This window comes from Ranitomeya imitator, chromosome 4 (genome assembly GCF_032444005.1).
Source record: "Ranitomeya imitator isolate aRanImi1 chromosome 4, aRanImi1.pri, whole genome shotgun sequence".
Lineage (NCBI taxonomy): Eukaryota > Metazoa > Chordata > Amphibia > Anura > Dendrobatidae > Ranitomeya > Ranitomeya imitator.
Genome location: NC_091285.1, coordinates 630,618,049 through 630,630,291, shown reverse-complemented (window position 1 = coordinate 630,630,291; position 12,243 = coordinate 630,618,049). Strand labels below are relative to the sequence as shown.

The 12,243-nt window shown below is 42.3% G+C and overlaps 1 protein-coding gene across 1 annotated transcript in view; it reads right to left on the bottom strand.

Moving 5' to 3' along the window:
- The window catches only part of LOC138676980 (peptidyl-prolyl cis-trans isomerase-like), a 41,127-nt gene that overhangs the window by 27,795 nt on the left and 1,089 nt on the right, over positions 1–12,243 (bottom strand). The gene's annotated exons all lie outside the window — the stretch shown is intronic.

Below are 12,243 nucleotides of genomic sequence, written 5' to 3'. Positions count from 1 at the left end.
GTCGGAATAGAAGACTGAAGATGAAATACAAAAGACTGAAGATGGAATAGAAGACTGAAGATGGGATAGAAGACTGAAGATGGGATAGAAGACGGAAGATGGAATAGAAGACTGAAGATGGAATAGAAGACTGAAGATGGAATAGAAGACTGAAGATGAAATACAAAAGACTGAAGATGGAATAGAAGACTGAAGATAGAATACAAGTCTGAAGATGGAATAGTAGACTGAAGTCGGAATAGAAGACTGAAGATGAAATACAAAAGACTGAAGATGGAATAGAAGACTGAAGATGGAATAGAAGACTGAAGATGGTATAGAAAACTGTAGATGGAATAGAAGACTAAAGATGGAATAGAAGACTGAAGATGCAATAGAAGACTGAAGATGGAATAGTAGATTGAAGATGCAATAGAAAACTGCAGATGGAATACAAGACTGAAGATGAAATAGAAGACTGAAGAAGGAATACAAAAGACTGAACATGGAATAGAAGACTGAAGAAGGAATATAAGACTGAAGAAGGAATAAATAAGATTGAAGAAGGAATACGAAAGACTGAAGATGGAATAGAAGACTGAAGAAGAAATACAAGACTGAAGACGGAATAGAAGACTGAAGATGGAATAGAAGACTGAAGATGGAATAGAAGACTGAAGATGAAATAGTAGACTGAAGATGGAATAGAAGACTGAAGATGGAATAATAGACTGAAGACGGAATAGAAGACTGAAGATGGAATAGAAGACTGAAGATGGAATAGTAGACTGAAGATGGAATAGAAGACTGAAGATGGAATAGAAGACTGAAGATGAAATAGTAGACTGAAGACGGAATAGAAGACTGAAGATGGAATAGAAGACTGAAGATGGAATAGAAGACTGAAGATGGAATAGAAGACTGAAGATGGAATAATAGACTGAAGACGGAATAGAAGACTGAAGATGGAATAGAAGACTGAAGACGGAATAGAAGACTGAAGATGGAATAGAAGATTGAAGATGGAATAGTAGACTGAAGATGGAATAGAAGACTGAAGATGGAATAGAAGACTGAAGACGGAATAGAAGACTGAAGATGAAATAGTAGACTGAAGACGGAATAGAAGACTGAAGATGGAATAGAAGATTGAAGATGGAATAGTAGACTGAAGACGGAATAGAAGACTGAAGATGGAATAGAAGACTGAAGATGGAATAGTAGACTGAAGATGAAATAGTAGACTGAAGACGAAATACAAGACTGAAAATGGAATAGAAGACTGAAGATGAAATACAAAAGACTGAAGATGGAATAGAAGACTGAAGATGGAATAGAAGACTGAAGATGGAATATAAAAGACTGAAGCGTGAGTAAGGAAGAGATCCAGTGATCCCAATAAGTGAGGGATGAGGTGAGTATAATGATTTTTATTTTTTAACCCCTCCAATAATTATGTTCTGGGATCTGGAGAGATAAATCTAATTCAAATAAATTTGATTTGCGAATTTTACTGAATCCAACAAATTAAATTTCCATATATTCATTCATCCTATTTACTAGACTTTCATGTAGTCATAAGTAATGCCGTATGCGACCCAGTCATCTAGCTTTATGAGACATTTTATGAGACAAGTCCCCCTCCTCATATGTGTATGTACAGGACAAAACTATTTCACATCTATATACCTTATATTATAAACTACAAAAGCAGAGACATATCGAGATAAAAGAGCCGTGGCTCAGATTCCTGTCCCCAGGAGCTTACATTTTATTAGGGATGTGTAACAGATAGCTGAGGAGCAGGTATCACAGAGCTCACACTGACATGCCTTTGATCCTTGAAAAGAATGTATTCCCAATTATTTCAAGGCTTAAGCAGCCACAGGGACATCCCTGATAAAGGATGGAATTTATTTGTCTTCTGTAGCGTTATAGGATTTAGAGCATTGGCATAGTCTTCGTGACACATATGACTTTGTGTTAAGTCCATGCGACTATGGATCATTGGAGCCGACGCTGCTACTATTATTAGATAATGCAAAGGAATTTACGAGGACCCTTTGTATTTGGGCAGTGTGTGGTCTGGAATCCCAATGTCTTCATGTTGCATATATGTTGAATATGTGGATATTAATATCATGCGATTTATTATATCATATAAACATATGTGCTCTATCCGCTATCTCTGGAACTGTTATCACTTTAATTGCTGCCTTACTTACTATGCAGGTACAACAGGGATGCCAACTTTAGTTTTTATTTCTCGATAGCTTGACAAAAAAAATCACAAACAGCCATTATCATTTTACAAACACTTTGGAACACCTTAATAAAACACAAAGACTGAAATTCAGACATCCTCATACTCCAAAAATCCAAGGCACCCGGTATCTTCCTTCCAAAACTATTATTTTTGTTGACACCAGTATACACACATGAAAATTAGCAACACTTCGGCCACGCATGGCCTTTGTCAAGCCAAGAAAAAAGTTCAGACATCAATGTAAAACTGACCTCAGGTCTCCTGACCTGAACTTTACAGCCTCAAAGGAGTATATGAGGCTGTCAAGTTCAGATCAGGAGACCCGTGGTCAGCCCAGGCATCAATCATGGCAACAACCTGAAGGATCAATTTACAGGACCCTAATCCATTTACCAAGTCAGTAGTCCCTGGCCACTAGGCTGGAGGTTTGCGAATCTCTTACCTTCTAGGAACCCCAGCACCGACATAGATTAGCCAGGTTTGCGCAACATCATCTGTGCATCACATGACATGGGCAATGATGAAGTTGCACCAGCCCGACTAATCAAAAGTGGCATTGTAGAGCCAAGAAGGTTAGAGATTAGCTAGCTTTCCATCCAGCTGCCAGAGACTACTGACCAAGTCACTGGACTTGAGTCCTGTGAATGAATCTGTCCAACACTATTCATGATCTGTTTTACATGTGTTAACAGGTTACTAGAATGCAACTCACAGATAGAAATGAGACGGATGAAATCAACTAAGCTAACGGGGTCACCTGTCTTTCCTGGTAGGTCACAAGTCTTTAGTAGCCAGTCATTTAATACTCTATGTGTGTTCATCACGCTGACTGGCCCTTGTCCCTTCCGTTGCACAACTCCAGCCCACACCCTGTACTGTATGTCTACAATGAAAGTGACGACCCGGTTGACTCATGTTTCCTTTTCATCACAGCAGACTTCTGGTCCAGTACAATGATTAGAGTTGGACCTTCAGGACTTGACCAGTGGCTTCCAAACATCAGGTCTTGACTGGCATAGTCTGGGCTTCAGATTTTCACCGGCGTAGTCTTGACTTTCGTGCTTGACCCACGATGTCTCAGTGGTCTTGGTCCCCAGTCACTCTCTGGTGGCTCTGCTTCTGTGTTCCACCGTTCACACGTCCTTATTGTCTAACTGGTTGGCGCCAACTGCTTTCCCGCCTTGCCGCTCCGCCCTTTTATATTTGATAATTGTGGCATAGCTAACACCTGATCCAGTGCTCTCTTCAAATTCGTCCTCCAGAAATGCTTCAATGTTGCTTCAAATGTTATGAACATTGGAGGAAGATCGGAAGATAAGGTGGCCCAAATTCATTTCGGAGTTGGTGTGGTCGTACAACACTCGAGTCCATGCTACCACCAAGGATGTCTATCCTTAATGCAGCAGCCAGGGTCGTCCATCTGGCTAATCGTTACTCGGACGTGTCTGCTCTTCGCCAGTCGTTACACTGGCTGCCCATTCATTACAGGATACAATTCAAAGTACTTGTTCTCACCCACAAAACTCTCCACAGTGCGGCACCCCCTTACATCTCCTCCCTCATTTCTGTCTATCGGCCTAGCCGACCACTGCGCTCTGCAAACGACTTTTGACTAACCTCTGCACTAATCCGTACCTCCCACTCCCGACTCCAAGACTTCTCCCGTGCTGCGCCAATCCTCTGGAATGCTCTACCCCAAGATATTAGGACCATCCACAACTTGCATAGTTTTAGGCGCTCGCTCAAAACTCATTTGTTCAGAGCGGCCTATCACGTTCCCTAATCAAACTCATTTTATGTTTGTGTGTGTGTGTAGCCCATTCAGTATCTCCATCTACCCCCCACTCCATGAAGATGGCTGGACCATCATTGTAAATACATAATTGTAAATACACACCTGTACTTTGTATCTCCCCCGCCTCATTGTAGATTGTAAGCTCTCACGAGCAGGGTTGTCTTATTTTGTCTTATTTTGCTTTATTACTGTATTGTTAACATTGTTACCTATAACTGTTGTGTTTGAAACTGTTAAACTGTAAAGCGCTGCGGAATATGTTGGCGCTATATAAATAAAGATTATTATTATTATTACCACCGGGTACACACTGTATATGTTGCTGTTTGGTCGGAATGATCGAGAAATCCTTGAATTAGAACTTGTTCCCGAGGACAATTGCATGAGGAACAGTCCCAGCACCTGGCTCTTGGAGCATAGACATTGGCTCCAGACAATGAAATGACTAGAGGATGAAAAATTTCGGAAGCTGGAACATCCGGATGTGACCCCAGTTTAGGGATTGGGTGCTGTTATGAGCCAAAGGGCCCCAAAACAAGTTAGATTACTGCTGGGAGTCAACGCCTACGAGTTAGAGAGTAACGACGCGTGAACGGTGGATTGCAGAGGCAGAGCGACCGGGCATTGGTTGATGACCAAGACCAGCGGGACTAACTACACCGGTCAAGACCCAAAGCCCAGACTGTGCCAGTTAAGACCCGAAGTCCAAACTGTGCTGGTCAAGACTTGATGTCCGGACGCTGCAGGTAAATCAACGAATGTCGAACTCTGATTATCGTATGGGGCCGGAAGTCTGAAGTTGGAGACGAGAATGATCCGGTACAGGATGTGGGCCAGGGCCGTGAAACAGAAGGGACCAGGGCTGGTCAGTGTGAGGAGCGCACATAGAGTATTAAGTGACTGGTTAATAAAAACTTGTGGCCTAACGGGAAAGAACGATGACCCCCGTTAATGCCAGTATAATAATCAAAACCCCTTGAAGGACTATTGTAATGACGAGCCTATTGTTGCGAGTACTGCCCGTGAAAGTTAAAGCAGAAGGACATTAAAGCGCCGGTAACACTGAAACATAGTTAGAATAGAGGATAAGATATTAAAACTGTTGAATTGTTATTGCCATTACTGCTAATATTGTGTGATTTCATACCCTGTACCCAAACAACTGATTGTTTCCATAACTAGCACCTTGATTTTCATGTTAGCAAAATAAAGAGCTTAGTTGGTTACTTCTGCCTCATTTCTATGTGCACGTTGCATTCTAGTAACCTGTTCAGATTTGGTGTGGCCGGCTGGATGCAAATATGCAGCACAGAAATGGCAGATCAGTTAGTAACCGAGTCCACAAGTGGAAGCATTCCCCTGGGGGCTATGCTTAGCAACCTCCCAAAGTTTACGGAGAGCAATTTGTTACTATGGGATTGGGTGGAGCGACTGAGGAGTGTGTACGCATACACCTCATGACACCTGCCTTACAGGGGGAGATGAACCTGCAGAGCCTAGATGGAGAGGCACAACAAACGGTTGTTCTACCAGCCAAGGGACCATGATATGATAGACAAAGTGATCAAAATTCTAGAGGACATGAATGGTGACATCACTGACATGGGTAACTTATGCATATGTCTATTCCATTGGGTTCAGAGGAAGGGTGAAACAGTGGCCCAGTATGGTACCGCTCTGCGGGAAGTAATGGCTCATATCAGTAAGAAGACTCAAGAAGAGTATCGAGGGCTGGAAATGTTGGACGAGGTGCTGAGAGACCAACTAGTTGCAGGCCTGAGAGACAGCTACCTGAGATAGGCCCCGAAGGAGCACCTATGCTATAACCTCAATATGAGTTTCCTGGAGGTTGGGGTGGAAGCCATGGTTCAAGAACGAGAGGACCCAGTCATGACAGGTATAGTATGAAGCCATGAAATAACAGTCTCCGAGTTGCCAAATGCTGGACTGAGCCTGAGAATTACAGCAAGATCTATGAGACATTCGGGGAGAATTACATAGCATCAGAGGAACCCCCACTAATACTGCAACACTCAGCACTGAGACCTAGTATGAGGAGACATCAGAACAGGAATTTCTCTCTTCCATGGCTAACCGCACAAATCGAGTCGTGCACCAGAGAAATGGGGTGTAGAGTGCTGGACTTGTGGTCGAAGGGGACACAGATTGACTGCAGACTTGTCAACTTAGACCCTTTAATGATCTGTTATAAAACTGCAGATGTTGTTATAGCTGTGCAGTCTTTGCATTGTTGTTTCCTCTCAGCCACCCAGCAGTCACCTCCTTTGTTTATACTCCTATGATCTGTTCGTTTTCTATAGTAGAAAACTATTTTTTTTAATTTAATGTCTTAGATAGCTGCAGCCACCAGTAGAACAGGCTGGTCACTTTTTTTTAGCCGCTTCACAGCTTATGAAGTCTGAAGCTGTTAAAGGAAGTTACAAAAGATGGAACATGTGCATAGCAGGTTGTTTTGACATTGCTTTGCACATGTTCATTCTTTTTGGCTTTCTATGGCGCTTTTTGTTTTCTTAGACAGGTTCTGGATGAAAAAGATGTTGGGTGCACATACCAGTAGAGCGTTCACAATTCTGCTGATCAGTGCTGGTGCCAGTGGCTAGCCCACCATCGATCTTTTAGTTATCACTTATTCATTGGATAGGTAATAACCTATCTATACTAGGGAACCCTTTAAAGTGCAAGTTCGCTGCTACGTAAATTGATGCCAATAGATATAAAATTTAAAAATCCACTGCTTTGTAATGTATCTCTATTACCTTTTCTGCTTCCCTTAGTCCTGTTTCATTTCTGGTGAACAGAATTCTGTATTTAGGGCCAGTTCAGACAGGCACAATTTCAATTTGGACTGTTCACGGACCTGTGTTAATGAAGTGACTAGTGATAAATGAACGTGCTCGGATAACGTCTTGTCCAAGCATGCTCCGGTGTTATCCGAGTATCTTGGCCGTGCTCTTATATTACTGTACGTTCGAGTCCCCGCAGCTGCATGATTTGTGGCTGGTAGACAGCCTGAATACATGTGGGCATTCCCTAACAAACAGGCAATCCCTGCAAGAATCAAACAAGTGACATAAGAAGAAGAATATGGTGGTCTCTCGAGTGGTTGTGCAGTTGATTTCTCCCTCAGATGTCACACAGCAGGCTGCGGTGACTCACAAGACTCATCTGAACAGCAGGGAGAAAAGGGAGGACTGATGAGACCGCCTGGAGCGATGGAAGAGGTTGAAGAAGTGAGCCGCCTCGTACAACGGAGTTAAGAAAGACCACGTGTAGCATTGGCCACAGTGCTGTTATCATTGATGAGATAGCAGGGGCAGCGGCACATGAACAGAATGCCCACCGGGCTCTTAAATTGCCATTTTCTGATCAGCCACTCTGAAGACGGGGAAGTCGTAACCATACGTAAAAATTAAAGACCCCTGATACTGTGTAGAGAGGTGGCTGACAGGTATCAGCAAAGCTTGTGCCTGCTTTCCAGGTATTGCGCACTAGTCCTAGTCATAACAATACCTGTTGACTGTGTTATATCTGGCAAGGACTGAGGGTGTAATGCCAACAGAGTCTCTGGAAGTGAGATGCGCTGGATTACCCCTTTATAGTTACACATTACCATGTTTCTTTTGGTTTCTTCCCACACTCCAGAAAAATACTGGTAGGGAATTTAGATGTGAACCCCAATGGGGACAGTGATGATAATAATGTCGGTAAAGTGTCACGGAATATGGTGGTGCTAGATACAGTGGATATAAAAAGCCTTTCTCCCCCACCCCATCACCTTTTTCCTCTGTTAAATTGCAAGGCATGCAAAAAAATAATACAAAGTAAAATTATTTAAAAACTTTTTCAACCTTTAGGGTGCAAAAAGATAGCCGAGCATGATACCATGCATTTCAGGAGAGCCGCCAGCCAGTCCGTGCACTGTCTTTAATGTCACCCACAATCTGTGCAAATCCATTGAAAAAAAAATTTTTGAGGGGGAAATGAAAACATAAAATTTAAATAATATGGTTCCATTAGTTTGAATACCCTCTTCTAATTGGGGATGTGGCTGTGATCAGAATTAGCCAAAACAGATTGAAACTCATGTTAGTCGTCAGTACACAGCCGCCTTCATTTACAGTGATTCCGGTTAACTCTATATAAAGTTTAACTGTTCTAGTAGGATTTTTTTTATATATATTTTCTTCGTTGCATTTTACAGCAAAACCCATGATCATAAACAGCTGGCGACACAGCAAAGGGATCTCATTGTTGAAAGTTATCAGTCAGGAGAAGGGTACAAAATAATTTTCACGTCATTAGATATGCAATGGAAAACTGTGAAGACGGTCATTAAGAAGTGGCTTTAATTTGGCACAACAGTGACATTACTTAGAACTGGATGTCCTTCAAAAATTAATGGAAAGACAAGAAGAAAAATGGTTCTGGAAGCTACCAAGAGTCCTACAGCAACAATAAAAGAGTGTAGAATTTTCTGGAATATACTGGTTTTGTATTGCAAGTGATAAAAGTCTCCCATATTCTTTATATGTCTGGTGTGTGGGGTAAGGCTTGGTTCCCATTGCGTTAATGGGAACGCGCTAACGGACAGCGTTGCACGGCGAAATTAACGCCGTGCAACGCGTCCGTTAGCGCACCCATTCACGGCAATGGGAACGCGCAGCACTAGCGCGTGCCATGTTCGGCACGCGCTAGTGACGCGCCGGTGTTTCCTGGCGCGCCGCGGACGCTGCTTGCAGCGTCCGAGGCGCGCCCGCGGTCCGTTCCCCGCTCTCGCAGATCGGGGATCTGCGAGAGCGGGGACGTTACCGCGACCCCGGGACGCGGCCACATTAAAAACATTGCGTTAGCGCAACCCACTAGCGCTAAATGGGTTGCACTAACGCAATGTGACCCTAGCCTTAGATGGCAAAAGCTTTCCTTACAAAGAAAAATATTCAAGCCCGGCTATGTTCTGCCAAAACCAACATCAAGTCTGCCAAAAGCGTGTGAGGAAAATGTGTTATGGTGTGATGGGACTAAGGTTGAATGTTTTGGCCATAATTCCAAAAGATATGTTTGGTGCAAATCTAACACTTCTTATCACCAAAAGAACACCATACCCAGAGTGAAACAGGGTGGAGGCAGCATTTTGCTTTGGGGTTATTTTTCAGCCACTAAAACTGGGGCTTTAGTTAAGGTTAAGGGAATTAACATGTTCCAAATATTAGTCAATTTTTCAACACAAAATTCAGGCCTGTGCTAAATAGCTAAAGATGAAGAGAAATTTTAAGTTTTGGCATGACAATAACCCTAAGCATAATTCCAAATCAACAAAAGAATGGTTTCTCCAGAAGAAGATCAAAGTTTTGGAAAGGCCCAGCCAGATCCCAGGCTTGAATCGAATAGAAAATCTCTGGGTGACGTGAAGAGGGCGCTGTACACAGGAGATTCCTTCACAATCTGACAGATGTAGATTACAACTTCAAGGAAGAGTGCCGCGTGTCATGCTGGCAGACTCCTACCAAAAAGACTGAATGTTGTCATAAATTCAAAGGACACTTGAACAAAGTCTTAGTTTAAGGGTGTGCATATTTATGCAACAACATTTTTTTATTTCTAGATATTTATTTTTCAGTTTATTTTTTACATTCAGTTGTACAGATTAGAGCTGACATTATTAAGGGTGGAAAAAGTTCTGAAATGATTCTTCTTGGTATGATTGGTTTTTGAAATGACAAAAATGTGAAACTTTGTAGACTTTTTATATCTACTGTAAGTAAGCAAAATAAATAAAAATAATGATTACTATCATAATGGAGATAAGTAGTCTGTTGGAAAAAAAAAAAAAAGGTTAAGGGAGAGGAAATATTTATTGCCACATTGTATTCTGGTCCGGTAATGTTACAATTTTGGCAAATATTGAACAGAGATTAGGATGAATAGCTAGAGTGTAATGTGAGCCTAATAATGGGATTTCCTTCTTAGGATGTCATCTGTTACATTAGACACAGATTATACTGGACTGAATGGTGCCGGGAAACAAGCAGTGACTTGTGTTCAACTCCGTCACCTCAGTAGACCCATTTAGAGACCTTACTGGCCCCGCTGGCCGACTCAGCCCAATTACTCAGTCCAGAAGACCACCGGGTGATACTAAAGTGCTTTCTATCCGTATGCTCATAGTGGTTATTAGGAGACGCGCATGCTCATCGATGCAGATATAGCGTAGTACAATGCTCCACTCCGGATTATCGAGAAAGAGAATCGCCCACCGGAATAAAGAGCACATTGTGTAGATAATCAGCATGAAACAAGCTGCTTCTAGGAGCTCTTCCTCCCTTTGACGTTCCCCGTACTGCTTATGCATTGCTCCATGGGATGTTTTAAGAATGAGTCATGTGACACAGACGGATGGATCATCCGGATCTAGACAGCTGCTTCGTAAATTAACAGCGCCCATGTAACTATCCCAGTTATCCCCTGTTACTTATGAAGGAATCACCATAAGACCTTCCTATGTAAACAGTAAAGCTCAATTGGATAGCTGGAGGCCGACTATGAGAGCCGGCAAGAATGAGCTGTGATAATGATTGATGTGTCTAGTTTGTGACGGCGGACAACAGGTGGAGGCGAGGGTAGATGTACCAAATGGCACGATGGCGGCAGATCACGTGGCAGCTATTGAGACCAGCGGACAATAAGTCATGCAGATAGACCATTGGACATGATATGGGGCTTGAAGGCAAGAAACACCCGTCTACGGGCCACATGAGGTCCATGGTGCCCTTTAGTGAGGCTGCCAACCACCTAGTTATGGACATGCTCATGTGTGTATGGTGGCTCACATAATGTTCTCACACCAGAGAGGGATGGCCCGTTGCAATGGAGCAGGGTGAGACAATTACTTACAGTGGCATGTAAAAGTTTGGGCAGCCCTGGTCAAAATTACTGTTATTGTGAACAATTTAGGAAGTTGAAGATGAAATGATCTCTAAAATGACTAAAGTTAAGGATGACACATTTCCTTTGTATTTTAGGCAAAAAAATATATATATTTTCATCATTTACATTTTAAAAATTACAAAAAGGGAAATGGACCAATGCAAACATTTTTTGCCTAAAATACAAAGGAAATGTGTCATCTTTAATTTTAGGCCTGTTAGAGATTATTTCATCTTCAACTTGATTAACTGTTCACAATAACAGTAATTTTGATGAAGGGTACCCAAACGTTTACGTGCCACTGTATGGCGCACAGTGGTCCTTTATGTATTCGACATATATTGGTAAAATTGAGGACTCATGACATCACCTGCAGTCCAGAAAAGAGCAGTCAAGGTGAAGATGGGGCATGCATGGATCCAGAAACGGAATAGTGAAAAAACTAAACATTTCATAGTTTTGAGGATGAAAAAAAACACACAAGTCCATTGAGTTCATCGTAAAACCTGACATCCTGGTGAAGGTAAAATTCACGTGAGGCAAATGCTAATTGCCCCATATTAGGTGAAAAATTACTGCCAACACCGCATTTGATTGGCACTCAAACTAATTGCCTGGATCAACGTCCCATATCCACACTGTGGTATCAAAAATATGCAATATTATATTTAAAGAAAGAACAAACAGCATTTAACTCACATAAGCTACAATGGAGAGCCACAGTCATACATGATCTGAGTGATTCTTTCAATGGGTGGGAATCCTGAAAGTGGAACCAGCACCGGTTGGACAATTATGACAAACTTTCAATATGCCAAAAATATCTCGAATGATCATACCCCATTAAATCTTATTGCAACCCAAGGGATTGGCTCAGTCCGACAATAAGGCCTTCAGAATAGAAAAGGTTCTGCACCTAGTTTAGTTGAGCAAAAATATTTGCAGCACCCTGCTCCAACAGCCACGGCAGTAGTCTATGGGCGCTGGACCATGGCTCTGCAAGCATCATCGTTGCAGTGTGACGCACTCATGACGTTGACCCACTGATGACGTTGACCCAGGTCTTCTAATTAGAAGAAGTATTGGAAATGCCAGCAGGTCGAAGGAGATTTGCAAGACTTTGGTCTTATGGCCATAGACTAACAATGTGGCAACTGGATCAAGGTCAACTCTAGCACTTAGTATGTGGTGCTACAGGGCCTAAAGGAAAAGAACACTAGCTAAAGGAAGCACCAGTTCTTCCAGAAGACGGGAAAGT